Below are 24,070 nucleotides of genomic sequence, written 5' to 3'. Positions count from 1 at the left end.
TGCGATCATTCATATTGGAGTCTTTAACTATTTTCTTTAGCTGATTTTTGTAGAAGCTCCAATATCTCTGATTAAGGAGATAAAGTCAGATGATATTTTGGTTAATATGCACATGCATTATACACATTACAAGAGATGGTCAGAATAATTTTTCCCGTGATGGGGGTATCAAAAACAAGAAGGCATAAGCAAAAGGTGAAGAGAAGTAATTTTAAAGGAGACTTCAGGGGAAGTTTTTAATTTCAGATTTGTTGATATTTGCAACTTGGTGAAATTAGATGCATTCAATACTTTTAAGAGACATTTAGACAGTCACATTAATAAGAAAATCACACAAGGAAAAGGATGTAATGTGGGAAGATCAGAATAGTGTGAATAGGCAAAAAGGTCAGCATGGACACGGTCAACTGAAGGTCCTATGTCTGTGTTGTACAAACCTATGCCTCTGAACCTTGCTGAAAATCTACAAGAGACTGGACTCAAAGTGAGAAATATCCAGTGGAAAATTAATATTTTGGTGAAGAAAGTTCTGAAATAATTTTTTTGTTGGTTAACTTTTCTCATAAATAACATCAGATATTGCCGTCAAAGAAAGATGTTCTTAATTTAAAGACGTGCTAAGGTCATAGAGTTTTACATCATAGAAAAGGACCCTTTGGCCTAACGTCCTTTGCCAACCATGAGGTCTATCCACGCTATTTCCATTTGCCTGCATTAAGCCCATGATTCCACTATAACATCCAAAACATGCATAAATGTATTTAAAATAGTAATCTTGATGGGATATAATAATCATGAAAACAGTTAATAATCATAAAATAATTTCACTTTCTTTCCAAAGTTACAGCATAATATTCAGGAAGCTATGAACATATATCCTATGATCCCTTTATATATCAACACTCCTGAGGTTCCAATCATTTACTTGATATGCCCTGTTAACATTTGAGTCCCAAAATGCATTTTACCTCATACTTGTAACATTAAAAAAAAACCTACAGCATGAGAACAGGCCCTTCATTCCACCATAATGCCAATCTCTGCATTAAAAAAAAAACTCATCTCAAATCTCCTTTTAACTTTTCCCCTCCAGTATTTGACATTTCCACCCTGAGAAGAAAACTCTTTGACTACCTGTCCTATTTATGCCTTTCATAATTCCACATTAAGTTATCTCTCAGCTTTCAACGCTAGATTGTCTGGATTAACTTGGATCTGCTACTGTTCTGCCTAATTTTCTAATTGATCCATTCCCTCTGTATCTTTTTCATAATCTTTCCTATTTACTACCATTCTGAGGTAAGAGATTAGGGTCGACTTTTACATGAGACATATATAAAATTCCAGATTTTTTTAGCCAAAAATAGGGGGTTGAGATTGTCTTTTACTCTTATGGTATCTTTGAATATTGTCTGTCTGCATTTTCTTTTGCTGCATCTTGTGCTCCTAACATTTCTGCTCTTAATAATTTCTTGATGTCATGTGGAGCTGAATGAATTGGCTGTAAGGTCATCTGTGGCGGAGGGACCTCAGGAAGAGGCTGAGGTGGATCATCCACTTGCCACTTGTAATTGATGATTGAGTATGTTGAGCAATAGGTAGCTTTAAAAATGGGCATTTCTGACATGGCAAAATAGGCTTACAGACTGTTCGCAGGAATCTAACCCCAAGACTGCCTACACTTGTTCCATTTAAATAGCTGACCAGGAAATTTGACGAAAGTTGCATGTGAAACTAAAGAAGAACTGCAGCTGTAGTGATTGAGTGTATTGTCACTCTCTAACTCTCTGCAAGTAAAAGGTCAGATTTCTTGGTTTGGTAATTTAACAAATGAGGGAGTCGCATGCTTGCATTGCTGGGAGTCAGCTTCAGAATTTGTTGATTAAACAGTTGCAGGCTTTGCTATTCATTACCATGGAAGATGCCCTTTAGCAGTCATTTTTGGTCACGTTCTGAATTAAGAAACAAACTTGTTCACAGGGATGAATATGAAAGCTAATAAGTGATTGGTTTAAGTTGCATGATGGAACTGTTCAACTAATGACATAATAATCTTGAGTAATGCTCCCTAGTGCTTTCACTAATAATCATATCTTTGTTAATGAATTTTGCTTCCAAGAATTTGGAAATAGTTGAAATAATACAGATGAATGGATGGTGGAAATGAGTGGATCTGTTGGTCTTACTACGTAAATCCAAACTTTATAACCCTCAGTTATTGCTTTTAATTCAAGCATTGAGGTATGAAGTCATCAGCTACCTGTGAGTTATCTCACACCCAATATTTTGGGGGAGTTACCGCTTTGGGCGGTTTAAACAGGAGGAGGTAGTTGTGACTTCCGACCTGTTTTTTTTTCTTTCTAATTTTTGGGTTAAGAAGTGAAGGTTTTTTATTATTTTTTTTAATAAATAATTTTTTTTAAACTCTTTTTGTTTTCTGATTGTAATTGAGAGGGAATTAGGAGGTTTTTTTCTCTCCTTTTTCTCTTTTTTTGGGTTTTTTTTCTCTTTTTTCTTTCATTTTTAAGAGGATGATTTCACAGAAGATAATAAGTCAAAAATTGAGGATGTTGAATTAGATGAAGAGGAAGATGAAGGGAAAGGTGATGAGAAGAAAAAGAAGAAAATTAAGTACAAATACATTGAGGGAGAAGAGTTTAATAAAATTAAGTTAATTTCGATAGAGAATTTTGAAGATGTTATAAATGAAGAATATGGAGAATTTTATAAGAGTTTGAACTTTTTTTTCTTTTTTTATATAAAGGGAGGGGAAGGGAATAAAAAGTTTATCTGATTGTTTTTCTAAGGGATGTTTTTGTTCTCTCTATGAATTATAAAGGAAACTTGGTATTAATGGAAATTCTGTATTTATGTATTATTAATTATGATTTTTTTGTATAACAGATATGTGGTTGATATATGATTTTAATATTTGAACTTAGTTTTAAAGTGGATTTCATTTGTTAAATACATGTATTATGTTTGATTTAAATATATGTTTAAGGGTATTATTTTAGTATTGATATTTTTTTTTGTTGTTAGTAATTTTTTTTGTTAAGTTTTATCCTTTTATTGTAAGTGGGGTTTTTTCTATTTTATTTACAACATTGTTAATTAATTCTTCACTCTTTATTTTGGGGGGGAGGGTTGGACAAATTTTAAATTAGATGATTAATGTTGTGTTATAATTATTAGGGGGGTTAATTTGTGTAGTTTAATGATGTAGTATTCTAATTTTTATTATCTTATTTTTTATTATTTCTTTAAATGTAATTTTAATTTTATTCATGTCATAAAATTTTAAATAAAGTTTAAAAAAAAAAAGCATTGAGGTATGTCCAGCGATCCACCGTAATTGGGAGTGTTCAGTTTGCATCATTTCTGGTGTGCAAATCTACACAAAAAGGCATTTGTGTGCTAGGGGATTGTTTCCGAGTGAATTTACAGAAAAGGTCAAGTTATGGTTTATTCCAGCTGTGTTGATTTATGTAATAAGCATGATTATGAAATATTGTGAAGACTGTGGACTATAACTCCTGCTGCAGTCATGTCCAATATTGAGGCACTGTTTTTGTACATATATAGCGAGGTACTCCAACATTTAGTGGTAATATGTCACTCAAACAGCATGACTTTTTAAAAGAAAATGTCTTGTTATTTATGTATTGTGAAAGATGTTTTGAAACGAGGTAAATAAGACTCTGCAGATGGTAGGAAATTGGAGCAATAAAAAAAAGAAAGTGTTGGAGGAAATACTGTACTGGTTCCTGATGAAGGGTTTTTGGCTCAAAACGCTGACTTGCTCTCAGTGGGTACTGCCTGACCCACTGAGTTCCTCCAGGACTTTCTTTATATATTGCTCAAGCTTTTTGTTTCAGTCACCCTTACAGAAGCACTCCTGATAAGTCTGCTCCTTACAAATATTTTACTGGGCCAAAAAGGTAGAAGTATGAATAGGCCATCAGTTATTGAGATCCACCATTCAATCATATCATGACTGGATAGCTTCACTTGCCTCGTATCCCTGATTCTTTTTGTGCCCTCCTAGTTCTAGATTCCCTAACCAGAGGAAATGGTCTCTCTGCATCGATGATGACAGAATTCAGTCACTTGAGGAAAGATGGTTGGAACTGATCTCGCATGTTGAGCAGGTGTGAGTAAAATACTGGGGGAGCGGGACCACCAAACTGGTATATGGACTGGTGAAGCATTAGTTTACATAGTGCCATGACTACTCTTGACCATAGTTTGTCTTGAACAATATTTATGATGTCATCATTAAATATTAAAACCATCTTAACTATCTTTAAGATCAGTGCTACTGTGATATTCTCAATCCTGTTACCTTACGGAAGTGTGCCATATTCTTACGGCATTCATATCAGTTAGGCTTAGTGTGATAGTACAGACCTATCACCAATGTATATAGTTACAGTATCTAGAGTGTAATGACTGTGCTTACAGCAATTGGCTGAGAGGTTAGCCACACCTACTGTCTGGGCCTTAAAGGGTTGTGTCCCTAGCCAGGTCAGATCATTCCGGACTGGTCGGCCATCTGTGAAGAGCTCCTGTCTTTTGCTAATAAAAGCCTTGGTTTGGATCAACAAGTCTTTGGTTCTTTCGACGAGCTCTACACTTAGACATACAAGTGATGGATGAATGCACAAAATTAACAACCTAAGGCACAATTTGAATCCAACCAAAGGGTTTGTTTCAGTAATTACCCATGCAGAAATCCTTTTTCCCCACCCCCCCATTTTGGAAAAATCTTATATTTCAAATGCATTTTAGGGGATTAGTGGGTTTCCAATGCTCACGACTCCATATTATGTTCCCCCAGTTCAATGTAAAATAGGGTTAATTTTTTTTTATTAGGAATACTGTCTTCCCTGGAATATAGGATGTTCTTTTATAGGCTTCTTTAGCTGTCAGTGGTGCCTATGTGTAACTATTCTAGTTATAAATGAATTGGAAATGGGATTTTCTAGAATCATGTCTATACTTTCAGATCAATTTTTTAATGTCTAAACTCAGTATGGGTGGAGAGCGACAAGAGACTGCAGATGCTGGAGTCGGAATCAAAGTACAATCTACTGGAGAAACTCAGCAGATCAAAAAGCATCAGTGGGAGAAAAAGGATGGTTGACATTTGTGATAGTACAGATTCTATCACCAATGTGTATATGTACAGATGGTAGTGTAGGATGACTGAGATTGGCTGAGAGTGTAGCCACACCTACTGGCAGGTCTTAAAGGATTGCTCCTAGCCAGACCAGGTCATTCTGGACTGGTCGACCTACTTGTGATGTGCTCCAGTCTTTTAGTTAATAAAAGCCTTGGTTTGGATCAACAAGTCTTTGGTTCTTTCGACGCGCATTACAACATTTCGAACAGAAACTTTTTGTTATACAAGTATGGGTCTTTGTTTTAGTAACTTTAAAATAAAATATAAAATTCCAAGAATCACTGAGCATTAAATGTTGTCTCGTTCCTCTTGAAGTTGATAAATGTTCATTGGAACAACTGAAACTGAGTAATTATATGCACGTAACATTTGCTTGGTTAATTTTCTTTCCCTCTTCTGTGCAAGTATCCCTTCATGGTAAATAGCATTCCACAAGTACTGACCTGAAGAATATTTCACATTTGTGAGCTGAAGCAGTGAGAGGAGCATATCACATGAAAACAAATATTTTACGATAACATTTAAGGACTTTTATTTCAAAGTTATTGCAAAAAATTAATTTTGTTTTTTTAATGCAATAGAATGTAAAAAAGAAACATAATGGCCTATATGTCTGTGCTGAATCTGATGCCTGCATTAAACTAAAATTCTGCTGCTTGCATATGATCCCTATCCTTCTATTCCCTGTATATTTATGTGTCTATCTAGATTCTAGAAACCTCTTAAACACTAGTAACATATTTGCTTCCATCATTATTCCTGGCAGCTTGTTCAAGCCACCCACCATTCTCTTTTTAAAAAATAATCCCTTGCATATCTCATTTAACCCCTGTCCCCCCTTTTTACCTTAAATGCATATCCTCTAGTATTTGACATTTTTCTCCTGGGAGAAAGATTCAGGCTATCTACCCGAGCAATGTCTCTCATAACTTCTATCAGGTCTCCCTTCAGCCTCCAATGTTTCAAAGAACACACCTCAGGTGTGGTTTGTCTAATCTCTCCCCAAAGCTCCTATGCTCTAATCACATAGCCTGATAAATCTCTTCTGTACCATTTCCAAAGCCTGTTTACTTCCTGTAATGGGGCAATCAGAATTCCACACAATACTCAAAATGCAGCCCAACCAAAGTTAATACAGGTGCTACATGACTTACTTACATTTGTACTCAATGCCCCATCCAATTTCTACCATATTTACCTAAACCCCACATCCCTCTGCATATCAGTGCTTTTAAGAGTGTTCTATATGTTTTATCCTTGCATCTCACACGTCCAGATTAAACCATCAGCCATTTCTCTGCCTACATCTGTAACTGATATATTCTTCTTTTTGGCTTGGCTTTGCGGAAGAAGATTAATGGAGGGGTAATGTCCACGTCAGCTGCAGGCTCGTTTGTGGCTGACAAGTCCGATGCGGGACAGGCAGACGCGGTTGCAAGGGAAAATTGGTTGGTTGGGGTTGGGTGTTGGGTTTTTCCTCCTTTGTGTTTTGTCAGTGAGGTGGGCTCTGCGGTCTTCTTTAAAGGAGGTTGCTGCCCGCCGAACTGTGAGGCGCCAAGATGCACGGTTTGAGGTGATATCAGCCCACTGGCAGTGGTCAATGTGGCAGGCACCAAGAGATTTCTTTAAGCAGTCCTTGTACCTCTTCTTTGGTGCACCTCTGTCTCGGTGGCCAGTGGAGAGTTCGCCATATAACACGATCTGATATATATTTTGTTGTATTCTTTGATAGCCCTCTACACTGTCCATAACTTCACCAATTCTTGTGTTATCTGCAAAGGTCACAGCCTCCAAACAGAATAATACCCTCCAAACACTTACCTCTGTCTTCTATGAGCCAGGCAATTCTAAATCTAAACTACCAACTCACCTAGGAACCCATGCATTTGTAACTTCTTTATCAGTCCACAAAGAGGGTCCTTACTAAGCTTCATTTAGATAACATCCACTGCTTTACCTTCATCAACCTATTGCCTCCTCAAAAAAAAATTATCAACATAGCTCAAAGCTATGTTTGTTGACTGCCCCTAACCTGATGATGCCTTTCCAACTTTGCATAAATCCTATCTCTAAGTATCATCTCCAATAGTTTTCTTACCACCAGTGTGAGGCCCACTGGCCAAACCAGGGAGGAAGTGCAAGTGCAGCACATATGGTCACAAAGGTAGGAAGGGATGAATAAATGATGGAGTTTTGAAGGGAGTGATCCCTATGGAAAGTGGTGAGAGGAAGATCCCATCTGGTGGTGGGATCCCATTGTTGGTGATGGAAATTGTGGAGGATGATATTTTGCTTGCAAAGCCTGGTGTGGTGGTGGGTAAGGACAAGGGGAACCCTTGCCTCTGGGCAATGGGGACAAGAACGGATATGTGGGAGAGAGAGGAGATGCGAGTAAGGGCTGCATTAATGGCAGTAGGGGGAGCTATGTTTCTTGAAGGAGGAAATCTCAGATGTTCTAGGATGGAAGGCCTCAGTCTTGGAGCATATGTGGTAGAGACAGAAGAATTACAGGAGGCAGGATGTAAAGAGGTGTGGTTGAGTTAACTGTGGGAGCTATAAACCCACTAACTTGGATTGTTTTCTCTGGAATGTCAGGCTGAAGAGATGTGTGAAATTAAAAGGTGTAGACAGGATAATGGTATTTTTCCCAAAGGAAGTAGGTTCAAGATGAAAGGGGGGGGGGGGGGGGGAATTTTTGAATGAAATGTGCAGGGCAAGTTTTTTTTTGTACAGAGTGGTAGGTGTCTGCAACGCACTGCCATCATAGGTGGTAGAAGCACATGCGATGGCAGTATTTAAGAGATTTTTAGATTGGCACATGAACAGATAGAGAATAAAATAGTACAAAACATGTATAGTCTGATACGATTACTTTAGATTGGCATCATGGTCAGTGCAGAAATGTCGACCAAAAGACCTGATCCTGTGCTATACTATTTGATGTTCTGTAATACATTTCAATTCTATTTTGTGCCAATGTCATTTGCAGAATAGTGCATGGAGTCTTGATTCTTGGGCATCTTGTCAAAAAAACTAGAAAATTAACATCCATTTGGAGGCTCGTATTTTGTAAGGCAAGCATTAGTGTTCTCAGTTTTTAAAAAAATTCACAGAATATAACTAAAATTATAGAACACATTTGCATTACTTACATAGTATCCTTTGGGTATACCCATCTTGTTACCTGCCATTGTAATTTTCCAAGGACTTTGCGCAACAGAAAACAGCTTAAAGAACAAGGCCCTTTGTGGTTTTGAATGAATCCATCAGCCCACAGTGCTTTTGCAGCAGTTACTGCTAAGGTACGTCATATAACCTTTAAAAGATGGATATAAAATGACTCACTGGTCTCTTAAAAGATATCACCATCTGCTATTACTTTTCATGTACCTGGTACATATTGCCTTTATAAAATATATAGAATTTTATTTACAATCAAGAAGAGTGAAAATAATTTGGGGAGCTACAGAAATCCATTTCTCAAAGCTTTATCAGGCCAATATTAAACTGTAGGGATCTCTAAGAGATGCTGCCTTAATTTGAAGATGCTTTTATTGGTTATTAAACCATGGCTGAGAAACAGAGGTATTAGTCATGACTCTATTGTGGTAAATGTGTTCTGCTAATGAGATATTTGAACATTTGTAAGTTTGAAACATTTTTATCTGATATGAGGTGGTTTAATGGGAAATTCTGACCTCAGACACAATTTATTAAAAACCCAATGCACTTTACTGCTATCTTATCCACAAATGAATTTATAATTCCACCCACAAGACAAAAGTATCAACACAGATTCCATAGCAACCACCATAAGATTTTTTTAATGCAGAATTTATGTTTCTAGTCAATCAGTAGGGCTGTAATTTTCTTCTTGAATCATGAAAAACTGGGAAATTTTGTGCTTTTTTTTAAAACCTTTTGCAAATGAAGAACAATAATATGTGTGATTTTGTACCTAGTGCTCTCCTTGACAAAAGCATGAACCAAAATAAACTTGACTTTAAGTCTATTCACACGTCAGCTACTGGTTTAAGGAAGGCAGCCATGGTTTGCATTTGAATCCGAGAATATCATATTCATGCTTCATTTTAGTACAGTATATAATAATCTGACCTATGAGACTACAGATTGTGAAGTTAAGGATCACTATGTGACCTACTATATAGAACATAGAATATTACAGCCCATGATGATGTGCTGACCTGTGTAAACCTACTTCACAACAATCTAATCCCTCACGACCTCACACCCTTAACCTTTTATTTTTATCATCCCAGTGCCTATATTAGAGTTTTTCGAACATCCCTATTCTACCACCCTTCACCAATACATTTCAAGCTCCCGCCATTTTCTTTCTGTGGGGGGGGAAAAAAAGACTTGCCTCTGGCATCTCCAAGTGTGGTCTAACCAAAGTTTTATAGAGCTGCAACATATCATGGCTTGTGAACTTAATTCCCTGTCTAATAAAGGCCAGCATACCATATATCTTCTTACCCACCTTATCAACTTGTGCAGCACACTTGAGGGATCTATGGACCTGGACCCCAAGATCTCTTTGTTCCTCGGTTATATGTCCCCTGGTCCTAACAGAATGCAGGTATTCAAAGAAATGACAGAAGTTATAACAGATGCATTTGTGGTAATTTATCAAAATTGCATGAGACCATGGACAGCCATGTCAGTATGGGAATGGGGCACGGAATTGAAATGGTTGGCCACTTGCAGCAGACAGGGTGAAGGTGCTCAATAAAACGATTTCCCAATCTGTGTCCAGTCTCTCCAATGTAGAGTAGGTCACAGCGGGAGCACTGGATGCAGTAGAGGACCCCTGAAGATTCATGTGAAATGTTACTACACTTGTTCAAACCTAGTCTTATTGAAAGGCAGAGGAGACTGGAAGGATAATGTGGCCTCCTCTTATTTAAGGGTTCATGTGATGGTGATGTTGAAGGTAAGGGAGGATGGCAGAACTCATTTTTGTTTGAGATAATCACTCATTGATATTTGCATTGGTGGAATGATGGTTGCCAATTGTCAAACTAAGCCTTGATGTTATCAAAGCTTTGGCATGGGCTTTTTATTACTTGTAGATTGGAGCTGAGTCCATGAACATTACTGGCACTTCACTTAGCCTGAGCTCCGGGTAAGTCGAGCAAAAAATCCTGCACTGATATTTTGTGCATCAGTGACTTGTACACAGCAATCTTGATCATTCTAATTAACTGAAAATTTCTTTTTCCAAAAAGATCGTGTTTTTGGTATTATTCAAGTCCTGAAAGAGGGCAGATGGAGAGGGTTCATTGCACATTTAGTATTTTCAGTCTGAGGTTACTGGATAGCAGGAATTATTCAAATATAGTTTTAACTTGAATACAGAATCAAATATGAGCAAACTGATTTTCTTTCCTGATTCTGACTCAGGACCTCTCCAAGTTTTGGTGACTTGCACCAAGCTGTCAGGATGCACTGTTTTCTGTACATGGGACAGATACATGTTTGTACTTCAATTTGCAAATGAAGAGAACTGAAAAATAACAAGGTAAATACTTTGTGTTTTAAGGCTTCCATAATGTAAGTAGCAAACGTCGAATTTCTGCATTAATACAAACTGATACAAGACCCTTGAGTACTTGATAGATGAATCTAGTGTGTACAACAAACATTAAACTAATTGGTATTATTAGAACAGATTTTTTAAAATTAAATTTAGACAGCACAGTAATAGACCTTTCTATTGAGCCCGTGCCGCCCAAACACCCTAATGAACTTACAACCCCCATACATTTTGAAAGGTAGGAGACAATCTATGCAGGCATCCGGAGAATGTTTCTTCTTTGGCTTGGCTTCGCGGACGAAGATTTATGGAGGGGGTAAAAAGTCCACGTCAGCTGCAGGCTCGTTTGTGGCTGACAAGTCCGATGCGGGACAGGCAGACACGATTGCAGCGGTTGCAAGGGAAAATTGGTTGGTTGGGGTTGGGTGTTGGGTTTTTCCTCCTTTGCCTTTTGTCAGTGAGGTGGGCTCTGCGGTCTTCTTCAAAGGAGGTTGCTGCCCGCCAAACTGTGAGGCGCCAAGATGCACGGTTTGAGGCGTTATCAGCCCACTGGCGGTGGTCAATGTGGCAGGCACCAAGAGATTTCTTTAGGCAGTCCTTGTACCTTTTCTTTGGTGCACCTCTGTCACGGTGGCCAGTGGAGAGCTCGCCATATAACACGATTTTGGGAAGGCGATGGTCCTCCATTCTGGAGACGTGACCCATCCAGCGCAGCTGGATCTTCAGCAGCGTGGACTCGATGCTGTCGACCTCTGCCATCTCGAGTACTTCGACGTTAGGGGTGTAAGCGCTCCAATGGATGTTGAGGATGGAGCGGAGACAACGCTGGTGGAAGCGTTCTAGGAGCCGTAGGTGGTGCCGGTAGAGGACCCATGATTCGGAGCCGAACAGGAGTGTGGGTATGACAACGGCTCTGTATACGCTTATCTTTGTGAGGTTTTTCAGTTGGTTGTTTTTCCAGACTCTTTTGTGTAGTCTTCCAAAGGCGCTATTTGCCTTGGCGAGTCTGTTGTCTATCTCATTGTCGATCCTTGCATCTGATGAAATGGTGCAGCCGAGATAGGTAAACTGGTTGACCGTTTTGAGTTTTGTGTGCCCGATGGAGATGTGGGGGGGCTGGTAGTCATGGTGGGGAGCTGGCTGATGGAGGACCTCAGTTTTCTTCAGGCTGACTTCCAGGCCAAACATTTTGGCAGTTTCCACAAAGCAGGACGTCAAGCGCTGAAGAGCTGGCTCTGAATGGGCAACTAAAGCGGCATCATCTGCAAAGAGTAGTTCACGGACAAGTTTCTCTTGTGTCTTGGTGTGAGCTTGCAGGCGCCTCAGATTGAAGAGACTGCCATCCGTGCGGTACCGGATGTAAACAGCATCTTCATTGTTGGGGTCTTTCATGGCTTGGTTCAGCATCATGCTGAAGAAGATTGAAAAGAGGGTTGGTGCGAGAACACAGCCTTGCTTCACGCCATTGTTAATGGAGAAGGGTTCAGAGAGCTCATTGCTGTATCTGACCCGACCTTGTTGGTTTTCGTGCAGTTGGATAATCATGTTGAGGAACTTTGGGGGACATCCGAGGCGCTCTAGTATTTGCCAAAGCCCTTTCCTGCTCACGGTGTCGAAGGCTTTGGTGAGGTCAACAAAGGTGATGTAGAGTCCTTTGTTTTGTTCTCTGCACTTTTCTTGGAGCTGTCTGAGGGCAAAGACCATGTCAGTAGTTCCTCTGTTTGTGCGAAAGCCGCACTGTGATTCTGGGAGAATATTCTCGGCGACACTAGGTATTATTCTATTTAGTAGAATCCTAGCGAAGATTTTGCCTGCAATGGAGAGCAACGTGATTCCCCTGTAGTTTGAGCAGTCTGATTTCTCGCCTTTGTTTTTGTACAGGGTGATGATGGTGGCATCACGAAGATCCTGAGGCAGTTTACCTTGGTCCCAACAAAGCTTGAAAAACTCATGCAGTTTGGCATGCAGAGTTTTGCCGCCACCCTTCCAGACTTCTGGGGGGATTCCATCCATACCTGCTGCTTTGCCACTTTTCAGTTGTTCGATTGCCTTATATGTCTCATCCAGGGTGGGATGTACAAACTCCTTAAAGACAGTGCCAGATTTGAACTGGAGTCATTGGTGCTGTAATAGCATTGCGCTAAATGCTACATTTCTAAACATTTTTCTGGTGGTGAGGAACAAGTTCATCAGGTAGTAGTTAATGAGCAGCTGATTTTCTATAGAGGTCACAAAACACTTTCATCTTGAAATGGATGCAAATAATTGAAATATAAAGGGTGAATGAAATAGTGTGACAGTGTAGATTTGTATCATACTACTCTTGATAATATTGTGCTAAATACCAATTCTTCAACTTCAGAATAGTTTCTTATGCCATCTGAGCATGATGCAGAGCAAAGACATTGAGAATATTGTGAATGCCTTTTAAAAGTTATGTTTAAGCTTCTTTATATCTACCCATTTCTTCTTCACTTAGAATTTTTTGTTTCTGTTTGAAAATGTACAAAATTCTGGCTGCTTAACAAAATACATTAACCATGTTTCATGGCCATGCAGGTCTAATATTTTGCTCTAACAAACCATTTAATATTTGAAAGATCTTTTAATAATTTAACAATAAGGCAAGTCATTTCAACATGATTAAATTTCATAAAAGCTTTAATAGGATATACAAATTAAACTAAGGTCTTTGTTGTGTCAATTAGTTGATTAACAATCAGGCAGTCTGTAAGTGGAAGCAATTTGATCTGTTTTTACAAGGGATTTCTTTAATAAAGTACAGGGAATAGAGAATGAGAAGATTTCAATTAAATATTGTCATGCATTAAATTACAGAATCTGTTCGATATATTATAGCTTTTACTATAATTACATGCATTTTTATTGAGAGATTTAAGCAAACGTTTTTTTAACTTGCTTAATGACAAAAAAAATAACCATTTGTATTGATATTCATCTTGAAAATTTTTTTTTGGAAAATTTGTGCTCATAAATGCAAATTTATGAATTTATTATTGGAATATGGATGTCACGAACACTGCTGTTATTTATTGCCTATTCAAAAGAACCCATGAGAAGGTAACAGTGAGCTACCTTTTTGAATCGCTGTCATCTTTCCAGTGAACGCATTTTAGTGTCCTAGAATTCTACAGCATGGGAACAGGCCTCTCTGCCCAACTCCATGCTGACCAAACTAGTTCCATTTTCCTGCATTCTTGCAGAACATTTCTTATCCATGTAGTACACTTGTTCTAGTATTTCCCAATTTCAAAATGCGTCATCTTCAAAGAAATGTGGTGATGATATTCCGAATTACTATCTTATTAAACCAATAACCAAACTTTGTAGATGCAGCTTTAAGTAGCTTTAAATTAGTTGATGAAATGGATAAACATTTTGCATAACTTTGCATCAAGATTTTCATAACGATGAATAAACAAAGCATTTAATGTATTTAAAGATATAACAATATTCAACTTTGAAGAGATATATAAAAGAAATAAGATGAATTCAAAGAAAAGTATCTTGAGCTCACATCTCCATAGTTTATCAAAGAATAATCTGCAAGCTCTTGGTCTCCTTGGATATTATGACATATTATGTCATAGTCACTATGGTAACACTATTAACAATACTTTTTCTTAAAGAAATAGGCACAAAATTAACTAAGAATCAAAGATGTTTTTTTGAGCAGGGCAATTATCCCTGCTTCCTTTGGCATCTTTTTCCATATACCTATCACCCTCTATGTGAGGAAAGTGGCCCTAAGCTTCCTTTTAAATCTTTCTCCTCTCACCTTTAGTTTTAGATTCACATATTCCAGGAAAAAAGCTCTGACTATTAATTTATTTTTCCCCCATGATTTTATGAACCTTATAAGGTCTCCTCTCAGTTTCCTACACTCCAAGGAGAAGAGTCCCGACCTCTCCTTATAATTCAAGTCCTCAGTTCTGGCAACATTCCCATGAATTTAGAAAGAAGGTTTGGCATTTGGATGCTGCAGTATATTTCCTAGTCAAAATGATGTTTAACTTTAAGAGGAATCTGTAAATAGTGGTGTTTATATGCAGCTGCTGCCTTGTTCTTCTTGGTGGTAGGGAGGATAACTTGGGTCTCCCTCCCCCTTATTGAAGGGTTTTACTGGAATCATTGTGTAAAGAGGGCCTGCAAAATCAGCAGGGACTCCTTCCACCCCGCAGCAGCATGTTCTACTTACTCCCATCGGGGAAAAAAATACAGCATCAGAATAGAACCACCAGGCTGAGAAACAGCTTCTTCCCACAGGCAATGAGAATGCTGAATGACTGCTGCAACAACCCTCCATGACTCTACTATTTATTAAGAATATTTATTTTAATATATTGTTACAAGATCAAACCAGCAACCACAAAGAAGGCCTATCACACAGGGGTAAAAATAAACAATTACTTTATTAACAAAAAAATTCACCCTTCAAACTTTAATTCAAAATCCCCCCTTTTATAACAATGCCCACTGGTTACTATGCAAATTCCTATAACAGTGTAAAACTAATAAATTCCCCAGCCTAATATAACATATGTAATTAAAGTCTAAGTTGTATTTCCAAACAGCCCACAGAAAAACTTAGACACAAAACAAACACAAAACACACAAAACTTCGATCTCAACCGAAGCAAAGATCATAAACAAAATTCAGTTTGTTTGGTAAACTGAAGCCATAAGATCTTTGTGTGTGCGAAGTTGTCTTGTGTTGCTTGGTCCGGATCCTTCTGGCTGCCTTCGGAATGTTCATCCTTTTTGAAATCCCAACATTCTAAACTGTCCTCCAGACCATGACTCATGCTCTGGACCTTCTTCCACTCCACAGCACCACGCAGTGGTGCTTTATCATCCAAGTCCAGAAATTTTTAGATCATTTTCTGCACGTGCTCAGTCCGTCTCCCACTCTCTCAGCAGTCCACCTTCACCTTGGCTCTCTAAGGCAAACTGTCATTTTTTAACGTAAAACCACACAACATAGAACTCTGTAACAATATATACATATGTATTGTGTATATGTATCGCTTGTCTGTATGTCTGTTATGTCAGTATGCATGATTTGCATTGTTTGCACTATTTACAACCTGATGAAACATAGAATGCTGCTTCATCAGGTTGTACTGGATGACAAATGAACTTGAATTCACCTGTGTATGAAAAAGCTTCCCCTTAGGTCCCCTTTAAATTTTTCCTCTCTCACCCGAAACCAATACATATAAGACACCCCACTCTAAGAAAATGACTGTCTCTCCTTTCAATTCCCCTCATGATTTTAGAAGCCTTTGTCATATCACCACTCAGCTGTCTTAGGTACACTGAAAGCAACTAACACAATGAGTTGTTACTCCTGCCCATTACTCAATCATATTTCTGTAATAACTCCAATATCCCAGAAAAATATGCCCATCCATGACCTGAGTGAATCTACATTACTGTTAGGCTAAACTGGATTTATTTTAATGCAAATAGCCTATCAGACTTTCCTCATTTCCTGTCCTGCCCATTCCTGATTTGTCTCTGCCTGTCCTGCTGACTGAACTTGTTGACTTTAAATTCCATGTTTGCTTCAACTCACTCATCCACTATTCTACTATGATGGATCTATGATGGCAGGAAGCCTTTTGGGGTGAGTCACACAGCTGTGAGAACACACAACCTATGAGTTGGCACTGTTGCCACAGTATTTTTCCAGTTCAATTCTCCCCTTCCCAGATTGTTGATAATGGCAGTTCTTGTACCAAGCCAAGTACATCACAACTTGGTATGAGAACTGCTCTACCCAAGACTGCAAGGAATTGCAGAGTTGTGAGTGCAGATCAGGCCTTCACCTAAAACACCCTCCCCTCCACTGATCTTGTCTACATCTGCTGTCATATTAAAGGACCCATCTCACTTTGGTCACACTGTGTCCAATTGACTTCCATTGGGCAGAAAATACCCATGCTTAAAAGCATGGACATCCAAATGCAAGGACAGATTTTTAAATGGGCTTCTCATTGGTAAAAAGATTATGCCCATCAACAGTTTAATTGTACTTTTCTTTGTGCCCTGCACAGGCCATTCAGATGGTCAAGCCTGCTCCAGAGTTCAGGGATTTGCCTTCCTTTATTTCCTTAGATATCCATGGCTCCCCACTTTTACTGTCCTTGCTCTTAACTGGAACATACTTTTGATGAGCAGTGTGAAAAATCTCTTCAAAAGCATTCTACTGTTCCTTGACTATTCCACCATGTAATGTGTATTCCCAGTCTACACGAGCCAATTTTCCCTCATCACTTTGTTTAGAACAAAGTGTATGGGAATTGTAGGTTAATTTGGAGTATTTGGATGGCACAGGCCCGTGGGCTGGAAGAGTTTGTTACCATGTTATATGTCTAAATTTAAAATTAAATAAACATTACGGCAAAGTACAAACCCTTTGGTCCATAATGTAATGGTGACCTATATAAACCAACTCAACCAATCTAAACCTTCCCTACCTTACACCCGTAACTCTCTATTTTCATGCTTCCATGTGCCTGTCTAAGTCTTTTAAATGTTCCTATTGTGCCAACCTCCACCACCACCACTCTGGGAATGCATTCCAGGCACCCATCATGTGTGTTTTTAAAAAAAAAAACCAAAATTCTGTACCACTGATATCTCCCCTAAACTTTTGTTCCCTCACCTTAAACATATGTCCTCTGGTATTTGCTACTGTCACCCCAAGGGAAAGGTGCTGTCTGTCCATCTTAGTTAGGCCTCCCATAATTTTGTGGACCTCTTTTAAATAATCTCTCATCTATCCACAACACCGCCAACCTTCGTGTTATCTGCAAACTTACTGGCCCATTCTTCCACTTTGTCCAGGTCATTAATAAAAATGACAAAGAGCAGGGGTCCCAGAACAGATCCCTGCAGGACATCACTAGTCACTGACCTTCAGGCAAAATAGGTTTCATCTGGCACTACCCTCTGTTTTCTGCAGGCAAGCCAATTTCTGAATATTGTTTGGGCAATTTATACTGGTTTCTAGATCAAACAATTTCCCCCTCCATTTCCATGGTAAATGCAATCCTATCGTGATCAATCTTTCCAAGAGGATTCCTAACTACAAGGTCATTCATTTTGTCTGTCTTATTGCACAGACCAGATCTAAGATGGTGTGTTCCCTGACAGGCTTAGTGTGCTGTTTCAGAAAGCTATCATGGAGTCCTCTTCGAGACTGCCTCAACCAATTTGATTTGTCCATGTTAAAGTGCATGTTAAAGTCCTCAGACAACCGCTGTCCCATTCTTCCGTGCCTCAGATCTTTCTTGATTTATTGACTGTGCAATATTATGACTCATACTCACTTTTTATTTTTAAATTCTAATTTCATATTTTTACTGTATTTAAATTTCCCAGCTGGCATAGTGGGATTTGGACACGTGTCTCATAATCATTATTGGAGATATCTGGATACAGATCCATTCATCTAATCACAGTGCTGCCATGCAAAGGTAGAGTCACATCATTAAATACCTTTTTTTAAAATAAAAGTTTGAATAAGCAATGATTATCTACAACTAATTTGGACCTGTTTGTGTTAATTTTTATTTCAAGAATAAATGTTTATATGATTTCTGGTATTACCTTTGAAGAGTTGGTGAGTCTGAAATATGAAGTAAGTATATGTGCACCTGATGAAGTATAAACTCTGGGTTAATAGCCATTTCTTTGCTCATTCTGATTTATGCAATTAAGCTCAATAATTTTTGAACTGTCCATCCTAATGATACAAGCAGCACTCCTTGTTTAAACAAAGAATTGAAATTGATGAATTGAACAAGCAATTATGAATCTTCATTCAAAAGTGAAAAGTTTTTTTAAAAAATCTGCAAATGCTGCCTGACTTACTGCTGCCTTGGTTTTTATTACATATTAAATCAATATTTTTCTAGTGGCTCTATGCCTTTAAATCTTTCAAATGATGTTGCTTGAATAGCTCATGGGTGCACATTAGACATAAAGGCAAGGTAATGCTACCAATACCTCCCCACCCCCCCCCCCCCACCCTGCCCATCGACGTGATTTACCAGGGTCATCATCTGAAGAGGGCATGCAAAATTATTGAAAATCCCTTCCACCCCACATAAGGCATCTTCCAGCTGCTCCTGCCTGGGAAGAGATACAGGGGTATTAGAGCCAGCATCACCAAGCTGAGGAACAGCTTCATCCCACGGGCAGTGAGAATGACAAATTACCAAAGGAAATGCTCACACTAACCATCTGAGTCTCTCCCTTTGTACAAAACAATATTAATTTATTTATTTATACAGATAAAATACTTGTCCTGCATATGTATTATTTGTCTGCATGTGTGTTGTGTCTGCATGTTTGCACTGAGGGCCTGAGAACATTGTTTCGTCAGGTTGTACTTATAGAATCAGATGATAATAACTTGACTAACAGAATCTTTTAAATCTGAAATAAAAAAACAAAAATGCTAGAAATATTAGCAGATCAGAGAAACAGTGATCATTTCAGTGCATTAAACTTTTGTCACGTCACTTTTGTTTCTCTATCCTGTCAGGTATTTACAGAAATGTCTGATTTTATTTCATATATCCAAGTTTTTTTTAGTTAGCTTTAGAGTTTTTCAGGACTGTATGGCCAAGAAGCTCCTCAGAACAAGGAACTGGGAATAATGGGGAAGTTGGCCAAGCGAAATAATTGTGGTTAGGTGCTCTGCTGTTAGTAAGATGGAATGAAAGTGGGGAAAACAAAAGGTTGAGAACCACTGTCTCAAAGAATGATTAAATATTTAACACAATTATTGGTCCAGGTAAGGAAAAACAATGGAGAGGCAGACTGAATGGCAATTCAGTTTCTTGTCCCTTTCTCACTTGGAGGGTTGCTAGTGGTCAGCAGTAAAGAACTTTGGCAGCCAACAGCAAAGCTATTGAGGACAGAGCCAGCCTATTCTGAGGGGTCCAACCACCTGAAGCAGGAGACTTCTTGGAGAGCAGAGATCTGTGTCCTTTTGTTTGCATCAAGAATAAAACACCCAGGTAAAACACACCTAGAGTTGTTAATTGAACAGCTCAATTGGTTGAAGAGAGAAGGAGCAACAATTGCCTGCCCCTAATTCCCTCTAAGAAAGTGGATGTGATACTACCATAAGCCACAGAAGTACTTCTGGTGAAAGCACTCCCACAGTTCCAGCATTTAGACCCAGCAGTGATAAAAGGTCAGTGATATATGTCCATGTCAGGATGTGTGACTTGGAGAGGAACCTGCAAGTGATGGTATTCCCACGTGCCTGTTGCCATTGTCCATCTACCCGTTAGAGTTTGTAGATTTGAAAAGTGCCTGAACTTCCTGTAACCAACCACTTTAACTCCCCCAATCATTCCTACACAAATATGTCTATACTTGACCTCATCCATTGTCTGGGTGAGGCTAAATGTAAATTTGAGGAATAACATGTTATTTTCCTCCTGGACAGCTGAAACCTAATGACACAAACATTGATTTTTCTCATTTAAGTAACCCCAATTCCATCTGATTCCACCGTTTCCATCTCCGTAATTACTCCTGTACTTTTCTGTACCCCCCTCATCCCACCCCACCCCTCCCTTGTCACTGACTGTTCTGCCGCTCTATCTGTCTCTTCATCTCTCACACCGATCTCCTTTTGCCTTCTCCACAGCTTCTTTTCCCTTCATATAAGTAATATCACTCCCTTTTTACTTTAGTCTTGATAAATAGTCCCGACCCAAAAGACTGACTGACAATTTCTACCCATGGACATTGTCTGACCTGCTTAGTTACTCCAGTTTGCTCAGTTCCAGTATCTAATTTATGTGTTTCTTTTTCTGAACTTTGTGTGACTTCCACTGAAGTCTCTCATATGCCTTACCTGCAAGTACTTATTCCTAATAAATACACAAAAGTGCTGGAAAAAATTTGTGTAGTTACTACAATCAGTATCTATAAACTCTCTTGTTTCAGAATTATTCCTAGCCCACTTTTGCTATGTGCCATCTGACTATAATTGAAATTGTTTCCCCCCCCACCCCCCAGTTCTGAAGTTTAATTTCTCCATAATCCTTCTCTGTAACTGCTTTAAAACGTTCACAGTTAAAACTATCATCTACAAAATGCTCTACCTACTATTTTCTACCACTATTTTCCCAGCTGCATTCCCAAAAATTTTGTCCAGTATTTCCCCTTCCCATGCAGCACACACTCAAAATGTTCTCCTGGAGCACTTCTTTAAACATTTCCCACTTTAAGGGTTTCATGTTGAAGCAATATTGGAAACGTTGAAATCCTGTACTGCCATTACCCTTTTATATTTGAACACCTCTGTCATTAATCTATCTGATCCCCTAAATGCAACTATCAGGAGTCATGTAACTCTCTAACACATCATAGAATTCCTCCCCGTGCCCCTCCCCCCAACCTTATTCAGGTGTCTGCTTGATTTTCAGCATTCCCAAAGAAGGGCTCATGTCCAAAATATTGACTGCTTATTGCTTTCCATGGATGATGCATGATCTGCTTAGTTCCTTCAGCACTTTTGTGTACTACATTATTCTCCAATATTTGCAGTCTTCTTGTTTGCCACCAAGTGCCTTCAGTCAGTACTCAAGCTCTGTAATTTGGCATTTGGTGCTAACTTGATCAAGGCGTGAAAAGGAATTGCGTGTTGCAGGCTATTTAACATGTGGCAATGAGCACATGTGAAAGAGCACAAGCTCTTTCACCCTATCAAAACACCTTAACTAGTCTAAAAGTCCGTTAGTCTAATCAGCTGATTTCACTTGTACTGGGGTGCATTCTATTCTGAGAAATATTTCATGAATGACAACAGCCCTGTGTGAAAATATTCCCCACATAATGTCTGAGTTATGTCATTTATTGCTCACTTTCCTGTAAGACTTTTCCATATTTTTAAAGTTTTAACCAATAGGCATTAACTGAAATGTGTAAATTCTACCATGCAAAGGGAAAAAAAAATACATTCTAAATATTAGAGACAAGTGAAACTAATTATGTGTTCACCTCTCATTTTCTGGTTGTGATCTAACTTGATATAAAGATTCTAATTTTAGTATTGGGTTTATTCCAGTGGCTGAATTCTGTGAAGTCCCCAGAATAGTTTTACTTGAAACACACACACACACACACACACACACACACTTGAAACACCACTGGTCATCTGGATCAACTCCTGCTGTTCTCTTGGCGGCTCTGCATGGGTCTGGCGACTTTCTGGGGTTTGCTGAAATCCGTGTCAGCCAGGAGTAGTTATTCCAGGAATACCTGATCAAACATGATACAGGGATTGTGTTTGTCCAGGAAGGCCAGCATCTCATTCATGAAAGCTGATGGGACCTGTCCCCTAGCCCTTCCAGGTGGAGCAGACGTGCTGCTCTCTCATGCCATGAGAGCCCGAATGTCTCGATCAGCAAGTCCTTGAAGGCAGTGTATGCGCCTTCCGATAGGGTCTCCAGCATGCTGTGTCCTGGTCTCGGGCACTCATCACGTGGTAGTACTGGGTGGATTCTGCTGTGATCTGTCAGATCTGGAACTGTGCCTCAGTTGGGTCAAACCACACACATGGTCGATTCGTCCAGAAGGTCGGCAGCTTTAGTGCGACCGCATTGACTGATGCCAGTTCACTCATTGCTGGGTTTAGATGCCGTCTAAACCATCGGGTTCACCAATTGTAGCTGCGCACTACTTGAAAGAAGACACGAACACATAGTGTAGTCATGTTAAGCTCTGAGTTTTATTAGGGCTTAGGCCTGACTTTTATACTTGCACTGTTCCCGCATGGCCCCCCCTTGGCTGACGTCACATCATGCATAACAAAATTGGGTTTCCCGCACGTGGATACTTTCCTGCATAACAATGCCCTTTTTCTCCACACAATGTCCCTGTCTGTTGGCTGCGCAGCAAGGCCAGCGCCATTTTGGGGTTGCTGGCCTTTAAGCTGCGCATGCCATTCACCCTCTGGTTCGCTTGTTGGAGCCAGTGCCACTGGCCTTTGGTTGCGCTTGCCGCCCGGATCACTGGCTCGATCGCCATGGGCTGACTCAAAGACACATCAGCATTTTAAGACCTTTCCTGCTTGTCAAGTCAAGCCATGTTAAACGGCACCAACTGTTATGGATCTGGAGTCTCACTTGACCATACCAGAGTAAGGACTCTAGTGAATCAGGTGGATTATTCGACTATCAGGTGCTTCACCACATCGCCATGACTGCTTACATTATTTGGCTGAGGGGAATGGATTACTTTTGCGTTAAGGAGGGCGTGCGCACTCCAGTTTTAAAGAAACTTGTGAAAGAAAATGCACTTTTCATAACTGAAAATGTAGCCAAGAGTCAAGCCCCTAATCAATGGAGTTCTAAAATAAAAACACAGATGTGGAAAGCGCTCAGCAGTTCTGAAAGCATTTTTAAACATATTTTTTCTAATTTGGACATACAGCACAGTAACAGGCCTTTCTGGCCCAGGAGCCCATGCTGGCCAAATACCCCAATTGGCCTACAAAACCCTGCACTTTTTTGAAGGGTGGGAGGAAACTGGAACACCTAGGGAAAACCCACACAGACACAGAGAGAACATACAAACTTCTTACAGACAGTGCCAGATTCGAACCCAAGTTGTTGGCGCTGTAGTAGTGTTGCGATAACCATTTGTGGAAAGAGATTAAGATTTAAGGGCAATGACCGCTCATCAATTACATTTTCTGTTTCAATCCTCACTGATGCTGCTTGACTTGCTGAGTATTTTCAGCGTTTTCTACATTAAAACTTCAGTAATTCAGCATCCCCGCAACTAGTAGATTTTTCGTTGATTGGAAGTTACTCATATTAATACATAAATCCATTTTCCTTTTCTAAATTGACACATAATCCGTTAATGACAAATAGGTTGAGAATATGGGCTCAATTTAGAAAGTTCTTTGGGTTTAATAGTTTTTCTCTGCCAGTCCCATGGTAGATAATCATTTTTTTCAGCCGTCTCTGATGGTTGTAGGTTTCAAGGAATGGTATAGATTAGTTATCCAACGTTATGAAGCTCCTTTTATTTGAGAAAACTTTGCTTCTTTTGAACAATTATCATCCAACTGTAATCTTCCTAACAGATTTTTTTTAGATATTTATAAGTTGGATATTTTGTTCAGTCCAAGCTTTCTGATTTTCCTCGAATCTCAAATACTAATATTCTTGATTCATTTTTTTAACTTGCTTTTTTCACGGTGAATTAATATCTTATATTTATAATGATTTATTGGATTTAAGATCAGCTTCAATGGCTGGGAT

The 24,070-nt window shown here is 39.0% G+C and overlaps 1 protein-coding gene across 6 annotated transcripts in view; it reads left to right on the top strand.

Moving 5' to 3' along the window:
• tox2 (TOX high mobility group box family member 2) overlaps positions 1-24,070 on the top strand; it is a 292,247-nt gene that overhangs the window by 43,311 nt on the left and 224,866 nt on the right. For 3 of the 6 annotated variants that reach the window (XM_069884521.1, XM_069884518.1, XM_069884514.1), the window contains exons 2-3: positions 4,049-4,151; positions 18,153-18,247. The gene's annotated coding sequence lies outside the window, so the exon portion shown is untranslated. Of the gene's footprint in view, positions 1-4,048; positions 4,152-10,615; positions 10,728-18,152; positions 18,248-24,070 lie in introns of those variants that run through there. The other 3 variants (XM_069884517.1, XM_069884515.1, XM_069884516.1) reach the window with 2 other exon arrangements.

This window comes from Narcine bancroftii, chromosome 6 (genome assembly GCF_036971445.1).
Source record: "Narcine bancroftii isolate sNarBan1 chromosome 6, sNarBan1.hap1, whole genome shotgun sequence".
NCBI lineage: Eukaryota > Metazoa > Chordata > Chondrichthyes > Torpediniformes > Narcinidae > Narcine > Narcine bancroftii.
This window is presented reverse-complemented; position numbering and strand designations above follow the sequence as displayed.